The sequence below is a fragment of the Phocoena sinus genome, chromosome X (assembly GCF_008692025.1).
Source record: "Phocoena sinus isolate mPhoSin1 chromosome X, mPhoSin1.pri, whole genome shotgun sequence".
Taxonomy (NCBI): Eukaryota; Metazoa; Chordata; class Mammalia; order Artiodactyla; family Phocoenidae; genus Phocoena; species Phocoena sinus.
The window spans coordinates 63,311,408-63,332,032 of NC_045784.1; positions in this window are offsets into that span (position 1 = coordinate 63,311,408).

Sequence of the window (20,625 nt, forward strand, 5' to 3'; positions counted from 1 at the left end):
GCCCTCCGGCGACCTACACGCAGAGGTGGGGCCAGATCCAAAGCTGAGACCCTGGGAGCTGTGAGAACAAAGAAGAGAAAGGGAAATCTCTCCCAGCAGCCTCAGAAGCAGCGGATTAAATCTCCACAATTAACTTGATGTACACTGCATCTGCGGAATACATGAATAGACAACGAATCATTCCAAATTGAGGAGGTGGACTTTGAGAGCAAGATTTATAATTTTTTCCCCTTATCCTCTTTCTGTGAGTGTGTAGATGTATGCTTCTGTGTGAGATTTTGTCTGTATAGCTTTGCTTCCACCATTTGTCATAGGGTTCTATCTGTCCGTTTTTTTTTAAATTTTTTTTCTTAATAATTATTTTCTATTTCAATAACTTTATTTTATTTTACTTTATCTTCTTTCTTTCTTTCTTTCTTTCCTTCCTTCCCTCCTTAAGACAACGAATCATCCCAAATTGAGGAGGTGGACTTTAAGAGAAAGATTTATGATTTTTTCCTCTTTTCCTCTTTTTGTGAGTGTGTATATGTATGCTTCTGTATGAGATTTTGTCTGTATAGTTTGCTTCCACCATTTGTCCTAAGATTCTAACTGTCTGTATTTTTTAAAATTTTTTTCTTAATAATTATTTTTTAATTTAATAACTTTATTATATTTTACTTTACTTTATCTTCTTTCTTTCTTTCTTTTTTCTTTCCATCCCTCCTTCCTTCCTTCCTTCCACCGTCCGTCCCTCCCTTGCTCCCTCCTTTATTTCCTTCCTTCTTTCCTTCTTTTCTTCTTTCTTTCTTCCTTCCTTCCTTCTTTCCTTCCTTCCTTCCTTCCTTCCTTCCTTCCTCTCTCCCTCTCTCCCTCCCTCCCACCCTCCCCACTTCCTTTCTCTCTTTCTTTCTTTCTTTCTTCCTACTTCTACTAATTATTTCTCTCTACATTTTCTCCCTTTTATTCTGAGCCGTGTGGATGAAACGCTCTTGGTGCTGCAGCCAGGAGTCAGTGCTGTGCCTCTGAGGTGGGAGCACCAACTTCAGGACACTGGTCAACAAGAGAACTCCCAGATCCACATAATATCAAATGGGGAAAATCTCGCAGAGATCTCCATCTCAACGCCAGCACCCAGCTTCACTTAACGACCAGCAAGCTACAGTACTGGACACCCTATGCCAAACAACTAGCAAAACAGGAACACAACTCCACCCATTAGCAGACAGGCTGCCTATAATCATAATAAGTCCACAGACACCTGAAAACTCACCACCAGGCATGGACATGCCCACCAGAGAGACAAGGTCCAGCCTCATCCACCAGAACACAGGCACTAGTCCCCTCCACCAGGAAGCCTACACAACCCACTGAACCAATCTTAGCCACAGGGGACAGACGCCAAAAACAATGGGAACTACGAACCTGAAGCCTGCAAAAAGGGGACCCCAAACACAGTAAGATAAACAAAATGAGAAGACAGAAAAACACACTGCAGAAGAAGGAGCAAGATAAAAACCCACAACACCTAACAAATGAAGAGGAAATAGGCAGTCTACCTGAAAAAGGACTCAGAATAATGATAGTAAAGATGATCCAAAATCTTGGAAATAGAATAGACAAAATGCAAGAAACATTTAACAAGGACCTAGAAGAAATAAAGATGCAACAAACAATGATGAACAACACAATAAATGAAATGAAAAATGCTCTAGATGGGACCAATAGCAGAATAACTGAGACAGAAGAATGGATAAGTGACCTGGAAGGTAAAATAGTTGAAATAACTACTGCAGAGCAGAATAAAGAAAAAAGAATGAAAAGAACTGAGGACAGTCTCAGAGACCTCTGGGACAACATTAAACACACCAACATTCAAATTATAGGGGTTCCAGAAGAAGAAGAGGAAAAGAAAGGGACTGAGAAAATATTTGAAGAGATTATAGTTGAAAATTTCACTTATATGGGAAAGGAAATAGTTAATCAAGTCCAGGAAGCACACAGGGTCCCACACAGGATAAATCCAAGGAGAAATACGCCAAGGCACATATCAATCAAACTGTCAAAAATTAAATACAAAGAAAGCATATTAAAAGAGGCAAGGGGAAAACAGCAAATAACACACAAGGAAATTGCCATAAGGTTAACAGCTGATCTCTCAGAAGAAACTCTGCAAGCCAGAAAGGAGTGGCAGGACATACTGAAAGTGATGAAGGAGAAAAACCTGCAACCAAGATTACTCTACCCAGCAAGTATCTCATTCAGATTTGATGGAGAAATTAAAAGCTTTACAGACAAGCAAAAGCTGAGAGAGTTCAGCACCACCAAACAGCTTTACAACAAATGCTAAAGAAATTTCTCTAGGCAAGAAACACAAGAGAAGGAAAAACCTACAATAATGAACCCAAAAATAATTTAGAAAATGGGAATAGGAACATACATATCGATAATTACCTTAAAGGCAAATGGACTAAAGGCTACCACCAAAAGACACAGACTGGCTGAATGGATACAAAAACAAGACCCATACATATGCTGTCTACAAGAGACCTACTTCAGACCTAGAGACACATACAGACTGAAAGTAAGGGGAAGGAAAAAGATATTCTATGCAAATGGAAACCAAAAGAAAGCTGAAGTAGCATTTCTCATATCAGACAAAATAAGACTTTAAAATAAAGACTATTAGAAGAGACAAAGAAGGACACTACATAATGATCAAGGGATCGATCCAAGAAGAAGATACAACAATTGTAAATATTTATTCAGCCAACATAGGAGCACCTCAATACACAAGACACATACTAACAGCCATATAAGGGGAAATCGACAGCAAAACATTCATAGTAGGAGAATTTAACACCCCACTTTCACCAATGGACAGATCGTCCAAAATGAAAATAAATAAGGAAACACAAGCTTAAATGGTACATTAAACAAAATGGACTTAATTGATATTTAAAGGACACTCCATCCGAAAACAGCAAAGTACTCATTTTTCTCAAGTGTTCATGGAACATTCTCCAGGATACATCAATTAATTCTTGGGTCACAAATCAAGCCTTGGTAAATTTAAGAAAATTGAAATTGTATCAAGTATCTTTTCTGATCACAATGCCATAAGACTAGATATGAATTACAGGAAAATGTCTGTAAAAAATGCAAACACATGGAAGCTGAACAATACACTACTTAATAACGAAGTGACCACTGAAGAAATCAAAGAGGAAATTTAAAAAATACCTAGAAAAATATGACAATGGAGACACAACGACCCAATACCTATGGGATACAGCAAAAGCAGTTCTAACAGGGAAGGTGATAGCAATACAAGCCCATCTTAAGAAACAGGAAACATCTCGAATAAAAAACCTAACCTTGCACCTCAAGCAATTAGAGAAAGAAAAACAGAAAAACCCCAAATTTACCAGAAGGAAAGAAATCATAAAAATCACATCACAAATAAATGAAAAAGAAATGAAGGAAATGAGAGCAAAGATCAATAAAACTAAAAGCTGGTTCTTTGAGAAGATAAAGTAGATAAACCACTAGACAGACTCATCAAGAAAAAAAGGGAGAAGACTCAAATCAATAGAATTAGAAATGAAAAAGGAGAAGTAACAACTGACAGTGCAGAAATACAAAAGATCAGGAGAGATTCCTACAAGCAACTCTATGCCAATAAAATGGACAACCGGGAAGAAATGGACAAATTCTTAGAAATGCACAACCTGCCAAGACTGAATCAGGAAGAAATAGAAAATATGAACAGACCAATCACAAGCACTGAAATTGAAACTGTGATTAAAAATCTTCCAACAAACAGAAGCCCAGGACAAGATGGCTTCACAGGCGAATTCTATCAAACATTTAGAGAAGAGCTAACACCTAACCTTCTCAAAATCTTCCAAAATATAAAAGAGGGAGGAATACTCCCAAATTCCTTCTACGAGGTCACCATGACCTTGATACCAAAACCAGACAAGGATGTCACAAAGAAAGAAAACTATAGGCCAATATCACTGATGAATACAGATGCAAAAATCCTCAACAAAATACTAGCAAACAGAATCCAACAGCACATTAAAAGGATCATACACCATGATCAAGTGAGGTTCATTCCAAGAATGCAAGGATTCTTCAATATATGCCAATAAATCAATGTGATAATCCGTATTAAAAAACTGAAGGAGAAAAACCATACAATCATCTCAATACATGCAGAAAAGCTTTTGACAAAATTCAACACCCATTTATGATAAAAAACCCTGCAGAAAGTAGGCATAGAGGGAACTTTCCTCAACACAATAAAGGCTGTATATGACAAACCCATAGCCAACATCATCCTCAATGGTTAAAAACTGAAAGTATTTCCACTAAGATCATTAACAACACAAGGTTGCCCACTCCCACCACTCTTATTCAACATAGTTTTGGAAGTCTTAGCCACAGCAATCCGAGAAGAAAAGGAAATAAAAGGAATCCAAGTCAGAAAAAAAGAAGTAAAGCTGTCACTGTTTGCAGATGACATGATACTATACATACAGAATCCTATATATGCTACCAGCAAACTACTAGAGGTAATCAATGAATTTGATACAGTTGCAGGATACAAAATTAATGCACAGAAATCTCTGGCATTCCTATACACTAATGATGAAAAATCTGAAAGTGAAATCAAGAACACTCCCATTTACCACTGCAACAAATAGAATAAAATATCTAGGAATAAACCTACCTATGGAGACAAAAGTCCTGTATGCAGAAAATTATAAGACACAGATGAAAGAAATTAAAGATACAAATAGATGGAGAGATATACCATGTTCTTGGATTGGAAGAATCAACATTGTGAAAATGACTCTACTACCCAAAGCAATCTACAGATTCAATGCAATCCCTATGAAACTACCACTGGTATTTTTCACAGAACTAGAACAAAAAATCTCACAATTTGTATGGAAACACAAAAGACCCTGAATAGTCAAAGCAATCTTGAGAACGAAAAACACAGCTGGAGGAATCAGGCTCCCTGACTTCAGACTATACTACAAACCTACAGTAATCAAGACAGTATGGTCATGGCAAAAAACAGAAAGAGACATAAATGGAGCAGAATAGAAAGCCCAGAGATAAACCCACGAACATATGGTCACCTTATCTTTCATAAAGGAGACAGGAATGTACAGTGGAGAAAGGACAGCCTCTTCAAGAAGTGGTGCTGGGAAAACTGGACAGATACATGTAAAAGTATGAGATTAGATCACGACCTAACACTATACACAAAAATAAGCACAAAATGGATTAAAAACCTAAATGTAAGGCCAGAAAATATTAAACTCTTAGAGGAAAACTTAGGCAGGTCACTTTATGACATAAATCACAGCAAGAACCTTTTGAACCACCTCCTAGAGAAATGGAAATAAAAACAAAAGTAAACAAATGGGACCTAATGAAACTTAAAATCTTTTGCACAGCAAAGGAAACCATAAACAGGACCAAAAAAGAACCCTCAAAATGGGAGAAAATATTTGCAGATGAAGCAACTGACAAAGGATTAATTTCCAGAATTTACAAGCAACTTATGCAGCTCAATAACAAATAAACAAACAACCCAATCCAAAAATGGGCAGAAGACCTAAATAGACATTTCTCCAAAGAAGATATACAGACTGCCAAGGAACACATGAAAGAATGCCCAACATCATTAATCATTAGAGAAATGCAAATCAAAACTACAATGAGATATCATCTCACACCAGTCAGAATGGCCATCATCAAAAAATCTAGAAACGATAAATGCTGGAGAGAGTGTGGAGAAAAGGGAACACTTTTGCACTGCTTGTGGGAATGTGAATTGGTTCAGCCACTATGGAGAACAGTATGGGGGTTCCTTAAAAAACTGCAAATAGAACTACCATATGACCCAGCAATCCCACTACTGGGCATATACCCTGAGAAAACCATAATTCAAAAAGAGTCATGTACCAAAATGTTCATTGCAGCTCTGTTTACAATAGCCCAGAGATGTAAACAACCTAAGTGCCCATCATCGGATGAATGTATAAAGAAGATGTGGCACATATATACAATGGAATATTACTCAGCCATAAAAAGAAACGAAATTGAGCTATTTGTAATGAGGTGGATAGACCTAGAGTCTGTCATACAGAGTGAAGTAAGTCAGAAAGAGAAAGAAAAATGCTGTATGCTAACGCATATATATGGAATTTAAGAAAAAATTTTCATGAAGAACCTAGGGGTAAGACAGGAATAAAGACACAGTCCTACTAGAGAACGGACTTGAGGATATGGGTAGGGGAAGGGTGATCTGTGACAAAGCGAGAGAGAGGCATGGACATATGTACACTACCAAACGTAAGGTAGATATCTAGTGGGAAGCAGCCGCATAGCACAGGGAGATCAGCTTGGTGCTTTGTGACCACATGGAGGGGTGGGATAGGGAGTGTGGGATGGAGGGAGACACAAGAGGGAAGAGATATGGGAACATATGTATATGTATAACTGATTCACTTTGTTATAAAGCAGAAACTAACACACCGTTGTAAAGCAATTATACCCCGATAAAGATGTTAAATATATATATATACAAAAGTTCATACAACACAATATCAAAAAACAATCTGATCAAAGAATGGGCAAAAGACTTAAATAGACATTTCTCCAAAGAAGACATACAGATGGCCTACAGGCACGTGAAAAGATGCTCAACATTACTAATTATTAGAGAAATGCAAATCAAAGCTACAATGAAGTATCATCGCACAACTGTCAGAATGGCTATCATCAAAAAATATACAATTAATAAATGCTTGAGAGGGTGTGGAGAAAAAGGAAACCACTGTCAGTATTGGTGGGAATCTGAATTGGTGCAGCCACTGTGGAAAACAGTACGGAATTTCCTTAAAAACTAAAAATAGAGCTACCATATGATCTTGCAATTCCACTCCTGGGCATATATCTGGAAAATATGAAAACTGTAATTTGAAAAAATACATCACCCCAATGTTCATAGTAGCACTATTTACAATAACCAAGACATGGAAACAACCCTCGTGCTAATCAATAGATTATTGCCTTAAGAACATATTGTATATGTATACAATGTAATATTACTTCGTCATAAAAAATGTTGAAATATTGCCATTTGCAGCAACATGGATGGACGTAGAGGATATTATACTTCGTGAAGTAAGTCAGACAGAGAAAGACAAATCTATCTATCTATCTATCTATCTATCTATTGATCTATAGATATATCTGAATCACTTTGCTGTGAACCTGAAACAAACACAGTATTGAAAATCAACTATTATTTAAAAAAAATAAAATATTGCCATGGCAGCAACATAGATAAAGCTAGAAAATATACTTAGTGAAGTAAGTCAGACAGGGAAAGACAAATACTATATGATATCACTTACATGTGTAATCTAAAAAATAATATGAATGAATCTACAGTAATTCCCCTACATATGAACTTTCAAGTTGCAAACTTTCAAAGATGCAAACATGCACTTGCATGTCCAATCACGTTAAGTTAGTTCGTGGGTCTGGCGTACACTGTCACGTGCGTGCATCCTCTACAAGTGGTCGTCCTTTTGTGTACTTTACTGTACATTACTGTATAGAGTACAGTAGTACAGTATCTTTATCTTAAGGCCAGGATATCTGGAAGCAAGCATAAAAGCAGCAGTGACATAGCTGACACTGCTAAGGAGTGCCAAGTGATAATGATGGAAACGAAAGTGAAAATAATTGAGAGAGTGAAGCAAGGTGAAAAGATGGTAGACATCGCTTGCTCATATAACATGAATCATTCAACCACAGGAATGATTCTAAAGGACAAGGACAGGATCATGGAACATGTGAAGTCTGCTGTGCCAATGAAATCAACAATAATATTGAAGAAGCATGGAAAAGTGATGGAGAAGATGGAGAAACTTCTCAGTGTGTAGATGCAGGATCAGCATCAGCATCGAGTCCCACTCAGCTTAATACTGATTCAAAAGAAAGCTAAAAGCCTTTATGAAGACTTGAAGAAGAAACACAGTGAAGATTCAGAGGGCTCACCATTTAATGCCACCCATGGTTGGTTTCATTGGTTCAAGGATAGAGCCAACCTTCACAATGTAAAAGTAAGTGGCGGCACAAGAGAATCCCCATAAGCTAACAGCTGACCTTTCAGCAGAAGCTCTTCAAGCCAGAAGGGAGTGGAAGGACATAATTAAAGTGATGAAGGAGAAAAATTTACAACCAAAATTACTCTAACAAGCAAGGTTCTCATTCAGATTTGATGGAGAAACTAAAATTTTACAGACAAGCAAAAGCTGAGAGACTTCAGCACCACCAAACCAGCTTTACAAAAAATGCTAAAGGAAATTCCCTAGGCAAGAAACACAAGAGAAGGAAGAGACCTACAAAAACAAACCCAAAACAATTAAGAAAATGGGAATAGGAACATACACATCGATAATTACCTTAAATGTAAATGGATTAAATGCTCGCACCAAAAGACACAGACTGGCTGAATGGATACAAAAACAAGACCCATACATATGCTGTCTACAAGAGACCCACTTCAGACCTAGGGACACATACAGACTGAAAGTGAGGGGATGGAAAAAGATATTCCATGCAAATGGAAATCAAAAGAAAGCAGGAGTAGCAATTCTCATATCAGACAAAATAGACTTTAAAATAAGGACTATTAAAAGAGACAAAGAAGGACACTACATAATGATCAAGGGATCGATCCAAGAAGAAGATATAACAATTGTAAATATTTATGAACCCAACATAGGAGTGCCTCAATACATAAGGCAAACACTAACAGCCATAAAAGGGGAAATCGACAGTGACACAATCATAGTAGGAGACTTTAACACCACACTTCCAAAACTGCACAGATCATCCAAAATGAAAATGAATAAGGAAACACAAACTTTAAATAATACATTACACAAGATGGACTTAATTGATATTTATAGGACATTCCATCCAAAAACAACAGAATACACATTTTTCTCAAGTGCTCATGGAACATTTTCCAGGATAGATCATATCTTGGGTCACAAATCAAGCCTTGGTAAATTTAAAACAACTGAAGTCATATCAAGTATCTTTTCTGACCACAACGCTATGAGACTAGATATCAATTACAGTAAAAGACCGGTAAAAAATACAAACACATGGAGGCCAAACAATACACTACTTAATAACGAAGTGATCACTGAAGAAATCAAATAAGAAATCAAAAAATACATAGAAACAAATGACAATGAACACACTATGACCCAAAACTTAAGGGATGCAGCGAAAGCAGTTCTCAGAGGAAAGTTTATAGCAATACAATCCTACCTTAAAAAATAGGAAACATCTCAAACAAACAACATAATCTTGCACCTAAAGCAATTAGAGAAAGAAGAACAAAAAAAACACCCCAAAGTTAGCAGAAGGAAAGAAATCATAAAGATCAGATCAAAAATAAATGACAAAGAAATGAAGGAAATGATAGCAAAGACCAATAAAATTAAAAGCTGCTTCTTTGAGAAGATAAACAGAATTGATAAAACATTAGCCAGACTCACCCAGAAAAAAAGGGAGAAGACTCAAACCAATAGAATTAGAAATGAAAAAGGAGAAGTAACAACTGACACTGCAGAAATACAAAAGATCAGGAGAGATTCCTACAAGCAACTTGATGCCAATAAAATGGACAACCTGGAAGAAATGGACAAATTCTTAGAAATGCACAACCTGCCATGACTGAATCAGGAAGAAATAGAAAATATGAACAGACCAATCACAAGCACTGAAATTGAAACTGTGATTAAAAATCTTCCAGCAAACAAAAGCCCAGGACCAGATGGCTTCACAGGCAAATTCTATCAAACATTTAGAGAAGAGTTAATGCCTATTCTTCTCAAACTCTTCCAAAATATAGCAGAGGGAGGAACACTCCCAAATTCCTTCTACGAGGCCACCATCAGCTTGATACCAAAACCAGACAAGGATGTCACAAAGAAAGAAAACTACAGGCCAATATCACTGATGAACATAGATGCAAAAATCCTCAACAAAATACTAGCAAACAGAATCCAAAAGCACATTAAAAGGATCATACACCATGATCGAGTGGGGTTTATTCCAGGAATGCAAGGATTCTTCAATATACGCAAATCTATCAATGTGATAAACCATATTAACAAATTGAAGGAGAAAAACCATATGATCATCTCAATACCTGCAGAGAAAGCTTTCGACAAAATTCAACACCCATTTATGATAAAAACCTGCAGAAAGTAGGCATAGAGGGAACTTTCCTCAACATAATAAAGGCCATATATGACAAGCCCACAGCAAACATCATCCTCAATGGTGAAAAACTGAAAGCATTTCCACTAAGATCAGGAACAAGACAAGGTTGCCCACTCTCACCACTCTTATTCAACATAGTTTTGGAAGTTTTAGCCACAGCAATCAGAGAAGAAAAGGAAATAAAAGGAATCCAAATCGGAAAAGAAGAAGTAAAGCTGTCACTGTTTGCAGATGACAAGATACTATAAATAGAGAATCCTAAAGATGCTACCAGAAAACTACTAGAGCTAATCAATGACTTTGGTAAAGTAGCAGGATACAAAATTAATGCACAGAAATCTCTGGCATTCCTATACACTAATCATGAAATATCTGAAAGTGAAATCAAGAAAACACTCCCATTTACCATTGCAACAAAAAGAATAAAATATCTAGGAATAAACCTACCTAAGGAGACAAAAGACCTGTATGCAGAAAATTATAAGACACTGATGAAAGAAATTAAAGATGATACAAATAGATGGAGAGATATACCATGTTCTTGGATTGGAAGAATCAACATTGTGAAAATGACTCTACTACCCAAAGCAATCTACAGATTCAATGCAATCCATTTCAAACTACCACTGGCATTTTTCACAGAACTAGAACATAAAATTTCACAATTTGTCTGGAAACACTAAAGACCCTGAATAACCTAAGCAATCTTGAGAAAGAAAAATGGACCTGGAGGAATCAGGCTCACTGACTTCAGACTATAGTACAAAGCTACAGTAATCAAGACAGTATGGTGCTGGCACAAAAACAGAAATATAGATCAATGGAACCGGATAGAAACCCCAGAGGTAAACCCATGCACATATGGTCACCTTATCTTTGATAAAGGATGCAAAAATGTACAGTGGAGAGAGGACAGCCTCTTCAATATGTGGTGCTGGCAAAACTGGACAGGTACATGTAAATGTATGAGATTAGAACACTCCCTAACACCATACACAACATAAGCTCAAAATGCATTAAAGACCTAAATGTAAGGCCAGAAACTATCAAACTCTTAAAAGAAAACTTAGGCAGAACACTATATGACATAAATCACAGCACGATCCTTTTTGACCCACTTCCTAGAGAAATGGAAATAAAAACAAAAATAAACAAATGGGACCTAATGAAACTTCAAAGCTTTTGCACAGCAAAGGAAACCATAAACAAGACCAAAAGACAACCCTCAGAATGGGAGAAAATATTTGCAAATGAAGCAACTGACAAAGGATTAATTTACAAGCAGCCCCTGCAGCTCAATAACAAAAAAACAAACAACCCAATCCAAAAATGGGCAGAAGACCTAAATAGACATTTCTCCAAAGAAGATATACAGACTGCCAAGAAACACATGAAAGAATGCTCAACATTATTAATCATTAGAGAAATCAGAACTACAATTAGATATCATCTCACACCAGTCAGAATGGCCATCAACAAAAAATCTAGAAACAATAAATGCTGGAGAGGTTGTGGAGAAAAGGGAACACTCCTGCACTGCTGGTGGGAATGTGAATTCGTTCAGCCACTATGGAGAACAGTATGGAGGTTCCTTAAAAAACTACAAATAGAACTACCATATGACCCAGCAATCCCACTACTGGGCATATACCCTGAGAAAACCAAAATTCAAAAAGAGTCATGTACCAAAATGTTCATTGCAGCTCTAGTTACAATAGCCCAGAGATGGAAACAACCTAAGTGCCCATCATCGGATGAATGTATAAAGAAGATGTAGCACATATATACAATGGAATACTACTCAGCCATAAAAAGAAACGAAATTGAGCTATTTGTAATGTGGTGGATAGACCTAGAGTCTGTCATACAGAGTGAAGTAAGTCAGAAAGAGAAAGACAAATTCCATATGCTAACACATATATATGGAATTTTAAGAATTGTCATGAAGGACCTAGTGGTAAGACAGGAATAAAGACACAGACCTACTGGAGAACGGACTTGAGGATATGTGGAGGGGGAAGGGTGAGCTGTGACAAAGCAAAAGAGAGGCATGCACATATATATGCTAACAAACGTAAGGTAGATAGCTAGTGGGAAACAGCCGCATAGCACAGGCTTATCAGCTTGGTGCTTTGTGACCACCTGGAGGGGTGGGATAGGGAGGGTGGGAGGGAGGGATATGCAAGAGGGAAGAGATATGGGAACATATGTGTATGTATAACTGATTCACTTTGTTATAAAGCAGAAACTAACAGACCATTGTAAAGCAATTATACCCCAATAAAGATGTTTTAAGAAAAAAAAAAAACAAGACCAGAAGAAAACCCTCAGAATGGGAGAAGATATTTTCAAATGATGCAACTGAAAAAGAATTAATCTCCAAAATTTACAAGCAGTTCACACTGCTGAAAAATAAAACAAACAACCCAATCTAAAAATGGACAGAAGCCCCAAATAGGCATTTCTCCAAAGAAGACATTCAGATTGCCATCAAACACATGAAAGGATGCTCAACATCACTAATCGTTAGAGAAATGCAAATCAAAACTACAGTTAAGTATCACCTCACACTGGTCAGAATGGCCATCATCAAAAAATCTACAAACAATAAATGCTAGAGAGGGTGTGGGGTCCCTCTTGCACTGTTGGTGGGAATGTAAATTGATACAGCCACCATGGAGAACAGTATGGAGGTTCCTTAAGAAACTACAGATTGAACTACCATACAACCCAGCAATCCCACTACTGGGCATATACCCTGAGAAAACCATAATTCAAAAAGAGTCATGTACCAAAATGTTCATTGCAGCTCTATTTACAATAGCCAGGACATGGAAGCAACCTAAGTGTCCATCATTGGATGAATGGATAAAGAAGATGTGGCACATATATACAATGGAATATTACTCAGCCATAAAAAGAAACGAAATTGAGCTATTTGTAATGTGGTGGATAGACCTAGATTCTGTCATACAGAGTGAAGTAGTCAGAAAGAAAAACAAATACCGTATGCTAACACATATATATGGAATTTAGGGGGGAAAAAAAGGGTCATGAAGAACCTAGGGGTAAGACAGTAATAAAGACACAGACCTACTAGAGAATGGACTTGAGGATATGGGAAGGGGGAAGGGTAAGCTGTGACAAAGCAAGAGCGTGGCATGGACATATATACACTACCAAACGTAAAATAGATAGCTATTGGGAAGCACCTGCATAGCACAGGGAGATCAGCTTGGTGGTTTGTGACCACCTAGAGTGGTGGGATAGGGAGGGTGGGAGGGAGGGAGATGCAAGAGGGAAGAGGTATAGGAACATATGTATATGTATAACTGATTCACTTCGTTATAAAGCAGAAACTAACACACCATTGTAAAGCAATTATACTCCAATAAAGGTGTTAAAAAAAAAACAACAGTAAGTCGTGAAGCAGGAAGTGCAGATACAGTAGCTGCCCAGCAATTTCCTGAAATGCTTCGAGAAATTATTGATGGAGGCATGTGTTCACCCAAGCAGGTTTTTAATATGGATGAGACAGGACTGTACTTTAAGAAGATGTCAGACTGAAGTTACATCAGTAAGGTGGAACAGTTTATGCCAGGCTATAAATCAGCAAGGGATAGGATAACTCTGTTGTTTGATGGCAATGCTTTTGGCAATGTGAGGCTGAGTTCTCTCTTACTTTATCATTCAGAGAGCCTAAGAGCCCTTAAGAACATAGCCAAGGGCTCTCTTCATGTTGTGTGGAAGAGTAACCCCAAATCCTGGGTTACGCAGGCCATTTCTCAGGACTGGTTTGTCCACCACTTTATCCTGGAGGTACAGAAATATTGTTTGGAAAAGCACGTCCTGTTCAACATTCTTTCACTGCTTGACAGTGCTCCGGGCCACCCCCCATTCGTGGACGACATTCATCCCACCGTCAAAGTAGTGCATCTGCCACCTAATACTATGACGCTCATCTAACCTACGGACCAGGGAGTTATAGCGACTTTCAAGAAATATTATTTACGTCACATTTTTCCTCAGACAATAAAGTCGAGAGATGAATCAGGAACAACATTACAACAATTTTGGAAGGACTATAACATCTACAAGGCCATAAAATCATTGACTTTGCTTGGTGTGAGGTTACGGCTGTCACCATGAATGGGGTTTGGAAGAACCTTTGCCTGCAGTTTGTTCATGATTTTTGTGAATTTGAGAAGGTGAATGAGGAGTCCAAAGAGGTCTTCAGCAACTTAGTGACCCTCAGCAAGAAGCTGGAGCTAGATCTGCAAGAGGATGACTTCATTGAACTCCTTGCTGTGCAACACAAGGAGCTTACTAATGAAGACCTGTTGGAATTGGAGGCCCAGAGAAAGGATGAAGAGAGACAAGAGGAAGAAGGAGTAACCAAAGAACCAAAGAGATTCAAGATGCAGGAAATGGCAAGGGGATTTTCTTTATTTGATTAGGCACTGTTAGTTTTTGAGGCATAGGACCCATATGTAGAATGGTACACAAAAGTTGCAGCAGCCATTCAGAATGCAATCCAGTGCTACCATGTCGTCTATGATGAGAAAAAAAGAGCCACTACCCAGATATTACTGGATCATTTTTTCAAGAGAGTAGATAGAATTGAATCCAGCAAGCACCCAGAACCTGGGCCATCAACATCAGGCGAGAGTGAAATTGCAGTTTGCCCTCCATCTCCTACTGCTGATGATCCTTCAGCTCTACCATCTCCCACCTCCAGTCAGTAACTCTTCTTGCCTATTCGCCCGATGCCAGCCCCTGTATGCCAGCTGTTGCACTGCACTACTGTACTTTTCAAGGTATTTTACTGTAAGATTAAAATTTTTTCTTTACTTTTTGTGTTTTTTATGTATCATTTGTGTGAAAATTATTATAAACCTATTACAGTACAATACTATATAGCTGATTGTGCTAGTTGGTTACCTAGGCTAACATTGCTGGACTTATGAACAAATTGGACTTATGAACGCATTCTTGGAATGGGACACATTCACATCTAGGGGACTTACTGTACTGAGAGATAAGTGTTGGGTAAAAGAAAAAGTAGCTTTATTGAGAAAGCTGGCAACACTTGGCAGAAGGTGAACTCATGTGCCAAGGAACCAACTCCTCACTGCCCATCATGGGGCAAGAGCTTGTAAAGGGGAGTTCCAGGGGTACATAGGCGAGAGGGGGTTTCTATGTGTAGAAGAGCACATTCAGCTCCAACAATCATCTTGAAATTGGTCATATGGTGGTCTGATCAGCATCATCTTGATTAAGTACAGTTAATCTTCAATTCCAGGGTTGGTTTGTTCCCACTTCCTTTAAGCCAGTTATTGCAATTGTGTAAGATGGAGCAGCTTATGTCATAGCTACAGTCTGGTCATCATGTAGTTAACTTCTTCCACCTGGTGGGGGTTTCAGTATCTGCAAAACAGCTCAAAGAATGTGTCTCAGGATATTATTTATAGTCCTTGAATAGGAACTAAAAGTCCTTGACTTTGTTTAATGGCTAAACTATTATTATTTTGTCTTGCTTGACTATTTTCCTTTGCTTCTGCATTTTCTCATTTCTCTGATTAAATGTATTCTTTGGAACTTGAGGAAGGCTTAGGAGGCTAAAATTTCTCTACAAACAAGAGGCAGGTGGAGGGCATTGGGCCAAATTGGGGAGGGGAAGTGTCTGTCCCATGAAGGCCCCATAGGGTCCTACTCAGTTACAAAATCATACCAACTATCATTTTCAACCACAGTGGAATGAAATTAGAAATCAATGACAAAGTAAAGCTGGAATACTTATAAATATGTGGAAATTAAACAACACACTTCTAAACAATCAGTGGGTGAAAGAAGAAATCAAAAGGGAAATCAAAAAATAACTTGGAATTCTCTGGTAGTCCATTGGTTACAACTCCACGCTTTTACTGCTGAGGGCCCAGGTTCAGTCCCTTGTCAGGGAGCTGGGATTCCACAAGCTGTACAGCCAAAATAAACAAAAAATCTTGAAACATTCTCTAGGTTACCTTTTCGTTTTGTTGAAGATTTCCTTTGCTGTGCAAAAGCTTTTAAGTTTAATTAGGTCCCATTTGTTTGTTTTTGCTTTTATTTCTTTGCTTTAGGAGACAGATCCAAAAAAAAATATTGCTACAATTTATGTCAAAGAGTGTTCTGTCTGTTTCCTTCTAGAAGTTTTATGGTTTCTGGTCTTACATTTCGGTCTTTAATCCATTTTGAGTTTATTTTTGTATATGGTATTAGAAAATGCTCTAATTTCGTTCTTTTACTGTCCAGTTTTTCAGCACCACTTATTGAAGAGACTGTATTTTCTCCATGATATAGCCATGCCTCCTTTGTCATAGATTAATTGACCATTAGTGTTTGGGTTTATTTCTGGGCTCTCTATTCTATTCCATTTATCTATGTGTCTGTTTTTGTGCCAGTACCACACTGTTTTGATTACTGTAGCTTTGTAGTATAGTCTAAAGTAAATGTGCATGATTCCTTGAGCTCTGTTCTTTCTCAAGAGTGTTTTGGCTATTTGGGGTCTTTTCTGTTTCCATACCAATTTTAAAATTATTTGTTCTAGTTTCATGAAAAATACCTTTGGTGTGTCGATAGGTATTGTATTAAATCTGTAGATTTCCCTGGGTAACATGGTTATTTTAACAATATTAATTCTTCCAATCCAAGAACACAGTATACCTTTCCATCGTTTGTGTTGCTTCAGTTTCTTTCATCAGTGTCTTATAATTTTCCAAGTACAGGTTTATTCCTATGTATTTTCTTCTTTTTGATGTGATGGTAAATGGGATTGTTTCCTTAATTTAAATGAAAAGAAAACCTACAGAATGGGAGAAAATATTTGCAAATGATATGATAGATAAGCAATTAATATCCAAAATATATGGACAGTTCATAAAACTCAACATCAGAAAAACAAACAACCCATTAAAAAATGAGCAGAAGATTTGAATAGGCACTTTTCCAGAGAAGAATTACAGATGGCCAACAGGCAGAAGAAAAGATGCTCAACATCGTTAATCATCAGAGAACTGAAAATCAAAACTACAATGAAGTATTATCTCACAACCAACAGGATGGCTTCATCAAAAAGACCACAAATGACAAATGCTGGTGAGGATGTGGAGAAAAGGGAACACATGTACACTATTGGTGGGAATGTAAATTGGAGAAGCTACTGTGGAAACCAGTGGGGGGGGGGGTTCCTCAAAAATCTAAAAATAGAACTACCATATGACCCAGAAATTCCACTTCTGGGTATATATCTGAAGAAAACAAAAACACTAATTTGAAAAGATATATCCACCCACATGCTCATTGCAGCACTACTTACAATTGCCAAGGTATGGAAGCAATGTATGTGTCAATAGATGATTGTATAAAGAAGATGTGGTACATATATACAATGGAATACTACTCAGCCATAGAGAAGAATAAAAAATTTTCATTTGCAATAACATGTATGGACATGGAGGGGTTTATACTTAACAAAATAAGACAGACAGAGAAAGACATATACTGTATGATATCACTTATGTGTGGAATGTAAAAAATAAAACAAACTATTGAATATAAAAAAAAAGAAACAGACCCAGGTATAGATAGCTAACTAGTGGTTTCCAGGTGGGAGAGGGAAAGGAGTGTGGGCAAGTTAGTTGTAGTGGATGAAGAGGTACAATCTACTATGTATAAAATAAACAAGCTACAAGGATATGTTGTACAGCACAGAGAATATAGCTAATATTTTATAATAACTATAAACATATAACCTTTAAAATTGTTAATCACTATGTTGTACATCATGTAACACTGTAAATCAACTATCCTCAATAAAATACATTTTAAAAATATTGGGTTGGCCAAAAAGTTCGTTCAGTTCTTGTAAGCTCTTATGGAAAACCCCAATGAACTTTTTGGCCAACCAAATATATACACCCAACATCAAACCACAACAACATATTAAGCAAGTACTAACGTATCTAAAAGGAGAAATAGACAGCAATACAATAATAGCAGTGAACTTAAATACATCACTCTCAACAATGGATGTATTGTCCATACAGTAAATTAGTAAGGAAATAATGGACTTGAACCATACTTTACACAAAATGGACTTAGATATATTCAGAGCATTCCAACCAACAGTAGCAGAATACACATTATCTCATTATCTCTAGTTCTGATATAACGTTCTCCAGGAGAGATCATGTGTTACATTCTCCAGGATAGATCATGTGTTATACCACAAAATAAGACTGAGCAAATTTAAGAACTTTGAGATCATCTGAAGTAACTTTTCCCACCAAAATGGTATAAAACTAGAAATAAAAAGAGCAGAAAAATTGAAAAATTAACAAGTATATATAAGTTAAACAACACACTCTTAACCAATGTGACGAAGAAGAAAGGAAAATCAAAAATATTCTTGAAACAAAAGAAAATAGAAAGATAACATACCAAAACATATGGAACACAGTAAAATCAATGCTAAGAGCCAGGCCAATACAGATTTTTTAAAGCTACATTAAGAATAAAGAAAGATCTCAAATAAACAACTTATAGGAAACATCGTAGTCAATGGTAAATGATTGAAAGCCTTCCCTCTAAGATCAGGAATAAGACAAGGATGCTCATTCTCATCACTTTATTCAGGATAGACCTGGATGTTCTACTAAAAGCAATTGGGCAAGAAATATTTTTTAAGGCATGTAAATGGGGAAGTAAGAAATAAAATTATCTGTTTGCTTTTTACATGATCTTATATGTATGTATTATATATATATATAATCTCAAGTATCCCACTAAAAACTTTTTAGAACTAATAAAAGAATTCAGTAAATTTCCAGGATACAAACTTAACACACAAAAATAGTTGCCTTTTATACACTAAAATGAACTATCTAAAAAGAAATAAAATCCTAATTATAATAGCATCAAAAACAATAATATACTTAGGAATAAACTTAACCAAGAAAGTGAGAGATCTCTACACCAAAACTATTAGACATTGATGAAAGAAATTAAAGAAACACAAATAAATGGAAAGATATCCCATGTTTCTGGATCAAAATAGAAACAACAATCCTAAAATTCATATGGAACCACAAAAGGCCCCAAAGAGCTAAAGCAATTTTGACAAAGAACAATGCTTAACACAATGAACACTCCCAGATTCACTGCAGCATTATTCACAACAACCAAGATGTGAAATTACTTACATGTTCATCAGTAGATGAGTGGATAGGAAGATAGATATAGATATCTATCTATAACATAGCATATTATTCAGCCACGAGAAAGAAGGAAGTCCTGCCTTCTGTAACAACACGGATGGAACCTGAGGGTATTTTATGTTAAGTGAAGTAAGTCAGAGAATGACAAATACTGTATATTCTCACATATATACAAAATATATGAAAGCTGAACTCATAAAAACAGAGAGTAAAATTGTGGTTGCCAGGTGTTGGGGGTGTGGGGGTAGTGGAGAGATGTTGATCAAAGAGTACATATTCCAAGCTATAAGATGATTAGTTCTGGGGATCTAATGTACAACATATTGACCATAATTAAGTATACTGTATTATATATCTGAATGTTAAGAGAGTAGCTCTTAAATGTTATCTTCTTTCAAAAAGTGGAAATTATTGAAGGGGATGGAGGTGTTAACTAACATTTTTGTGGTAATCATTTTGTAATATATATATGTGTATCAAATCATCACGTAGTTTGTCTTTAACATATGTTATACATCAATAATATCTCAATAGATCTTTAAAAAAGAAAAATATCTCATATAAACAATCTAATTTTATAATTCAAGGGAATATAAAAAGAAAACAAACTTAGCTCAGAGTTAGCAGATGGAAGGAAATAATAAAGCTAAGAGCAGAAATAAATGAACTAGAGACTAGAAAAATAATAGAAAAAATCAACAAAACTAAGAGCTGGAATTTTTAAAAAAATAAACAAAATTGAAAAACCTTTACCTCACTAATAAAAAAGAAGACTCAAATAAAATATATGAGAGAGGAGATATTAAGATGATACCACAGAAATAAAAAGGGTCATAAGTCAATTATATGTCACCAAGTTGGATAACCTAGAACAAATGTACAGACTCCTAGAAACATAAAACCTATAAAAACTGAATAATGAAGAGATGGGAAATCTGAATGGACAGATGAGTAAATAGATTGAATCAATTAACACAAACCTGCTAACAAAGTAAAACCTGAGGCAAGATGCTTCACCAATAAATTCTATGAAATATTTAAAGAAATAACG